At 40.6% G+C, this 7469-nt stretch overlaps 1 pseudogene; it reads right to left on the bottom strand.

Moving 5' to 3' along the window:
- Positions 1-671: 671 nt before the first annotated feature.
- Positions 672-7206, bottom strand: LOC144263133 (stomatin-like protein 2, mitochondrial; annotated as a pseudogene).
- Between the last annotated feature and the right edge of the window lie 263 nt (positions 7207-7469).

The raw sequence follows: 7469 nt of genomic DNA, 5'->3' as shown, positions 1-7469 counted from the left end.
CTAAAGTCACATTAGATCTATGTCATCTAAAATTGTAGCTTTAACTATAGTAGTAGAATTTCATTCTGTCTGTTAATTAGTCCATAAACTCTTATCTCCCATAGTACGTTTCTCCTGATAAAACTTTCATCCTGGGGGATTTTGACATTCATGTTAATACATGTGATGGATTGTGCATAACTACTACTTTGATCTTTTAAATTTTACTGGAAAAGTCCCATTTGGGAATGAACTGACTAGTTTTTAATCATGAGACAGGGATATTAGATATGTTTCTAACACAAACAATTATATTGCCACTTGAATATTTTATACAGGTCATTATTAATGAGTAATTGGCACTTAAAAATAATTAGGACACAAGAGGAAATTTAGTTTAGCATGGAAACAAAGCTGATGGCGTATTTTCATTGTTGTTGTTTGACTGCAATAGGAATACTGATTTCACTTTTTTTTCTGGTGCCATCTCCTTTATTATATGATTAAATCCAAATAAAAATAAGACCCAAAAGAGGGAGGAGAGACTCTGATTGGGGAGGGCAGTAGGTCATAACCCACATGGCAGGTGCCCTGCAGGGCTCACCCCATGGCAGAATCAGGGGTGCCCACTCCATGACAAGTCATGCCACAGCAGTTTGTTCACAGTGATCCATGCCTTCTGGACTCCTCTGCTAGCTGGAATTCACCTGGTCTGCATTAGACAGCTCTGTGTGGGTGGGGGCAAGTGGGGTCACTTCTGGCTCTTCACAGCTTGTGGTTTGGTCAGGGAACTGTAAATGCCAATGGTCTGCGTGCCCGTGCTGGTGATGTCCCCGGTGTTGGATGGCAGTAGGATGGTGTTGGAGTGCTTGGCCAGCTTGGAGAAGGCACTCGCATACTGCTCAGCCACAGCCAGGGAGGCGGCTGCATTGCTATTCTGTTGTGTCAAAGCATCAGCTGGGAGCCAAGTAGCTTCTGCTTTGGCCTTGGCCTTGACCAGCATGGCACTGGCCTCCCCAGCAGCTTCTTGATCTGTTCAGCCTTCTCGGCAGCCAGGCTCTGGACCTGCTTCCGCCCCTCTGCCATGTTGACATCAGATTCCCTGGTCCCCTCTGATTCCACGCTGTCGCCTGTTTGCATCTCTTTGCCTCCACCTGCTTCTGCATTGACTCCTTCCCCTGGGGAGGCAGATGGATGTCCTATATCTCATAGCACAGGCACCAGATAACCAAACAGTCCTGAGGCCTGGTGACTATGAAATTATAGTGACTATGAAATGCTAAGGAGGATTAGAGAGGCTACCAAAATATAGAACTCAATAATAGTGGGGGATTTCAATTATTCCCCTATTGACGGGGTACATGTCACCTCAGGACAAAATGCAGAGACAAAATTTCTTGATACTTTAAATGACTGCTTCTTGGAGCATCTGGTACAGGAACACACAAGGGGAGAGGCACTTCTTGATTTAGTCCTGAATGGAGCACAGGATCTGGTCCAAGAGGTAACTAGAACAGGAAATAGTGACTATAATATAATAACATTTAACATTCCTATGGTGGGAAGAGCACCTCAACAGCCCAACACTGTGGCATTTAATTTCAGAAAGGGGAACTCTGCTAAAATGAGGAGGTTAGTTAAACAGAAATTAAAAGGTACGGGGACGAGAGTGAAATTCCTGCAAGCTGCATGGACACTTTTCAAAGATGCCATAACAAAGGCCCAACTTAAATGTATATCCCAAATTAAAAAAAACACAGTAAAAGAACTACAAAAGAGCCACCGTGGCTTAACAACCATGTAAAAGAAGCAGTGAGAGATAAAAAGGCATCTTTTTAAAAAGTGGAAGTCAAATCCTAGTGAGGTAAATAGAAAGGAGCATAGACGCTGCCAAATTAGGTATAAAAATGTAATAAAAGCCAAAAAGGAGTTTGAAGAACAGATTAAAAAAAAAAACATTTTGTTATTACCTTTTGAGTTTTTGGCTAAGTACATCAGAAGCAGGAAACCTGCTTAACAACCAGTGGGGCCCTTGGACGATCGAGATACAAAAGGAGCACTTAAAGACAATAAAGTCATTGCTGAGAAACTAAATGAATTCTTTACTTCAGTCTTCACAGCTGAGGATGTTGGGGAGATTCCCAAACCTGGGCCATTATTTTTGTAGGTGACAAATCTGAGGAATTGTCACAGATTGAAGTGTCACTAGAGGAGGTTTTGGAATTAATTCAGAGATTTAACACTAACAAGTCCCTGGGACTAGATGGCATTCACCCAAGAGTTCTGAAAGAACTAAAATGTGAAATTGCAGAACTATTAACTATGGTTTGTAACCTGTCCTTTAAATCGTCTTCTGTACCCAGTGACTGGAAGATAGCTAATGTAACGCCAATATTTAAAAAAGGTTCTAGAGGTGATCCCGGCAATTACAGACCGGTAAGTCTAACATCAGTACCGGGCAAATTAGTTGAAACAATAGTAAAGAATAAAAAATTATCAGACACATAGAAGAACATAAATTGTTAGGGAAAAGTCAACATGGTTTCTGTAAAGGGAAATCATGTCTTACTAATCTATTATCGTTTTTGAAGGGGTCAACAAACATGTGGACAAGGGGGATCCAGTGGACATAGTGTATTTAGATTTCCAGAAAGCCTTTGACAAGGTCCCTCACCAAAGGCTCTTACATAAATTAAGTTGTCATGGGATAAGAGGGAAGATCCTTTCATGGATTGAGAACTGGTTACAAGACAGGGAACAAAGGGTAGGAATAAATGGTAAATTTTCAGAATGGAGAGGGGTAACTAGTGGTGTTTCCCAAGGGTCAGTCGTAGGACCAATCCTATTCAACTTATTCATAAATGATCTGGAGAAAGGGGTAAATAGTGAAGTGGCAAAGTTTCAGACGATACTAAACTGCTCAAGATAGTTAAGATCAAAGCAGACTGTGAAGAACTTCAAAAATCTCACAAAACTAAGTGATTGGGAAACAAAATGGCAAATGAAATTTAATGTGGATAAATGTAAAGTAATGCACATTGGAAAAAATAACCCCAACTATACATACAATATGATGGGGGCTAATTTAGCTACAACTAATCAGGAAAGAGATCTTAGAGTCATTGTGGATAGTTCTCTGAAGACGTCCGCGCAGTGCGCAGCGGCAGTAAAAAAAGAGAACAGGATGTTAGGAATCATTAAAAAAGGGATCGAGAATAAGAGGGAGAATATCTTATTCCCCTTATATAAATTCATGGAACGCCCACATCTTGAATACTGCGTACAGATGTGGTCTCCTCATCTCAAAAAAGATATACTGGCATTAGAAAAGGTTCAGAGAAGGGCTACTAAAATGATTAGGGATTTGGAACGGGTCCCATATGAGGAGAGATTAAAGAGGCTAGGACTTTTCAGCTTGGAAAAAAGGAGACTAAGAGGGGATATGATAGAGGCATATAAAATCATGAGTGGTGTGGAGAAAGTGAATAAGGAAAAGTTATTTACTTGTTCCCATAATGTAAGATCTAGGGGCCACCAAATGAAATTAATGGGCAGCACATTTAAAACAAATAAAAGGAAGTTCTTCTTCACAGAGCGCACAGTTAACCTGTGGAACTCCTTTCCTGAGGAGGTTGTGAAGGCTAGGACTATAACAGGGTTTAAACGAGAACTAGATAAATTCATGGAGGTTGAGTCCATTAATGGCTATTAACCAGGATGGGTAAGGAATGGTGTCCCTAGCCTCTATTTGTCAGAGGGTGGAGATGGATGGCAAGAGAGAGATCACTTGATCGTTACCTGTTCAGTTCACTCCCTCTGGGGCACCTGGCATTGGCCACTGTTGGCAGACAGGATACTGGGCTGGATGGACCTTTGGTCTGACCCAGTATGGCCATTCTTACGTTTTTATGGCACCCACAATGCTGGTGTTGAGGGACTCCTGTGCCGCTCCTAGAAGACTTTGTCCAGGGAGATTTTCCCCAGCTCAGACCTCAGGGTGGTCTGGGCCACCTGGGTCACTGCATACTCATAGGATCATCAACTGGCTTGTATTTAACCAGCCTGGCTGGTTTTTTATGGATTTGCCAGTTGCCAGAAAACTAATTTAATCTGCTGGAATTTTTTTTACATGGGTCTAAAGATTTCCATTATTATCGCAATACACTGGGATATCTAATGTTAAAAGTTTCTGTGTCCATCTAAAGGTGCTGCAGTGTTCCCACTTTCCACAGTTTAAGTAAGAAAATGATGTTATCCATTTTATCTATATGTGGTCTCTCTCTAGATAGTATAAGTGGCAGCTGAAGGGAGGGAGGGTTGCGGAGTTGCCTTGTAGTTGGGGGTTGAGGTTGTGCCGGGCTTGCTTTGTGGGGTGATGGGTGCTATTTTTTTGCTTTTCAAAGATGGTAAACCTATATACTAAGCATCCTCCACCCCATAACTGGCCTTATAGGGGTCCATGATCCAGAGGAACAGGACACCATCTATCTGCAAGGTGACTTATCCAGCGTGATGGCTAACTGTTCCGGGACATTGATGATATCCCGTACTTGAGGCCCTGCACGTACTGAATCTGATCCAGCAGTGGGATGAAGAAATTCAAACGAGGCTCCAAGATGTGGTGAAATCTGCCCACTTGCTCCACCACGTAGGCCTCCTGCTGGGGCATGAAGAGCACGACGGTGTTTATGGGCAGGCTGGAGGGCAGGGGTCCGCCATGCCCAAGGCCCTAGATGCCAGGAGCTCTGCAGCAGGATGTCATTCAGGTATTTTTAAGTTTACATAAGAATCTACTCATTGGGTTTTTATCACAGTTAAACAAAGTCTTTCTAAAATAACAGTAAATACCAGCTCTTCCTATTCAGTTTTGCACCACTCCTAGGTTGAAAATATTTAAAAGGGTATGCAAAAATTAAATGAGTAATTGATAAGCTCTTCTAACAAAGTAATAATATTAAAGTACAACACAAACTTCTCTCTACAATATTCCACTTGTTACATTTTCTCTCCAACATGTCTGGAGATGTTCGTGCTTTGATTACTTCCCTGGGTACATTATTCAATTGCCGGATTGATCTCAGAGTTAGGAATATTTTGCTAATGCCTGATTTGACTTTTTCTGTTTTCTAATTTCATATTTTTAGTTTGCCTCTTACACCTTTTGTTCCACCCTGCATGTTCTACCTCTCAAATATTTGTTTTATCCATCTGCTATATGCAACTCAGTCTAGCCAGGACATGATTCAGTAAAGGGTGGTGATACATTTAGAGGACGTCTGCATTTTCTTCCTGCTGTCATGTGGTGGTGGTTCTTTTTTTTTTCTTTTTCTTTTTTTTTTTTTTTGTGCTACACCCTTAGCTTTATTTTAACTCAGTTTTGTAATTAATTCCAATTAACCAAAGGTATTTCAATATGCAAGCGATCAGTCTTGCTCTCCTGCAAGTCAATGTAAGCTTTGCCATTGATTTAGAGAGAAGTATAGGCAGGATTTTATGTAAAATATGTCAACTGATAATTGTTCATGCAGAAATAACATCTGAATGTAAAGGTTGTGTTTGTTTTCTGTTGTTGTTTTTTTTATTGTTGTTTGTTTGGTTTTTTGCAAGACAATGTGCATGAATTGTTGGAAAAATAGCCTTTAAAGTATCAAGCTTTCCTCCATCAGTCACCAGTGACTCTTTCCACTCTGACACCAGTTTTCCACCAGTGTAATTCTATGGAAATCAGTTGGTGTTCTAAAAATAAATACATAAATAAAAGAGAGGGAATCAGGCCCAATGTGCATTAGGGGGAAAAAAGAAAAGAAAGAAAAACCCAAGTATTTTTCCTAACCAGTTATGTCATTGATTTAACGGTGGAACATTTTTTTTTTTTTTTTTTAGATCAGGAGATTGTTATTTTAAGGAAGTAGCTGGCTGTGTTACGCTGCTTACAGAATGAATAGCTTGCTGGTCCAAAATCTGTGCTCCAGTGAGGTGTCCTAGTGCTGTGCTGCCTTCTCAAAAGAACACCAAAGCTGGCATAATTAGCCATAGGAGGATCACTCCAGTGGCTTAGACACAGCAAAGGGGCTTGTGTGCCAGTTCAGTCGTTGCTGCTGGGGTACAGCAGCCCACGATCAGGGGAGTGCAAAGGTAATCGTTACCGCTTCAACCTCCTCCCCCCGTGAATGGCACTGTGCACTCCTCAGAACAGGTGAGGCGCTAACCCTCTGTATTTAAATCTGTAGAGGATGTGTATCATAAAATTGATTATTAAAGCATAACAATACATAATGATTTTACAAATAGATTTAGACAGTAGGGGAGAATGCTTTATTAAAGCTCAGACTAAGACAGTGCTTAGCAAATACATGTGATCTCAATCAATAAAAGGGGCAAAATTGGTAAAATGGGAACAGTTAAATGGAAAGTAACATGCCACAATAACACCGTTCAAAACAAAAATACCATAGAATACATGTCTGAACTTTAATTTTATTTGTATATATATGTAAGTTCACTCTTGGTAAGTAACTCTCTTTCTGACATAATGGATTCCAACTGAGTATAGAAATCACATAGATACAAACTATTATGCACTAGCACTGTCCTACTATCTGATCATGGGCTTTGAATGAAGAGTTTTTTCCAGGGTTACTATCCTTGGAAAGCCCCTGTGACTTAGAGTGATGGTGCTTAAAATTCTGTTCACTCTTCCTTTTTTCTCCTTGATTGTTAACTTCACACAGCAGCAGTGAAAGCTCAGAAAATGTGTTATAAAACAGTCTTCACATTTTTTAAACTTCTTTTTTACTCTTTCGCACTTTACTTGATAACTGTCCCTTCCTAATGAATTCTCATTTGCATGCATACGAATGTTAAAAGTAATTACCAAAAATTGCATCTATTACATTGTCTGGATCCTTTAATAAATGTACAGTATAGGCGGAATTGGCAACTTAGGGCTTGTCTATACTACAGCGGCTTGTTGATTTAAGCTACGCAATTTGAGTTACATTAGTAGTGTAATTCAAGTCCATATAGCTTACATCTAATTACAGCGGGATCCACATTATATGCTATGGAGATGGGAGACGCTCTCCTGCCGACATTGCTTCCATCTCTCGTCGAGGTGGAGTTCAGAAATCGATAGGAGAGCACTCTCCCATCGAGTGAGCGTGTCTTCACTAGACCCACAAAATCGATGGCTCTGCATCGATTGTAGCTGTGCCGATTTAGCACCATAGTGAAGACCAACCCTTAGATTAGTTCTGTTGGAATATAGAGTAAAAGGCTCCAAGTCTTTGGTTCAAATATGGCCAAGTCAGCGGATAAAAGTCATTACCATCTGATGTATGCAGTGTAGTTATAGCTGTGTTTGTCCCAGGATAGTAGAGAGACACGGTAGGTGTGGTAATATCTTTTATTGGACCAACTTCTCATGGTGAGAGAGGCAAGCTTTCAAGCTACATAGAGCTCTTCTTCGGATCTGGGAAAGGTACTCTAAG

This window comes from Eretmochelys imbricata, chromosome 1 (assembly GCF_965152235.1).
Source record: "Eretmochelys imbricata isolate rEreImb1 chromosome 1, rEreImb1.hap1, whole genome shotgun sequence".
Classification (NCBI taxonomy): domain Eukaryota; kingdom Metazoa; phylum Chordata; order Testudines; family Cheloniidae; genus Eretmochelys; species Eretmochelys imbricata.
The sequence above is the reverse complement of the archived record's forward strand: the minus strand, read 5'-3'. Positions and strand labels throughout refer to the sequence as shown.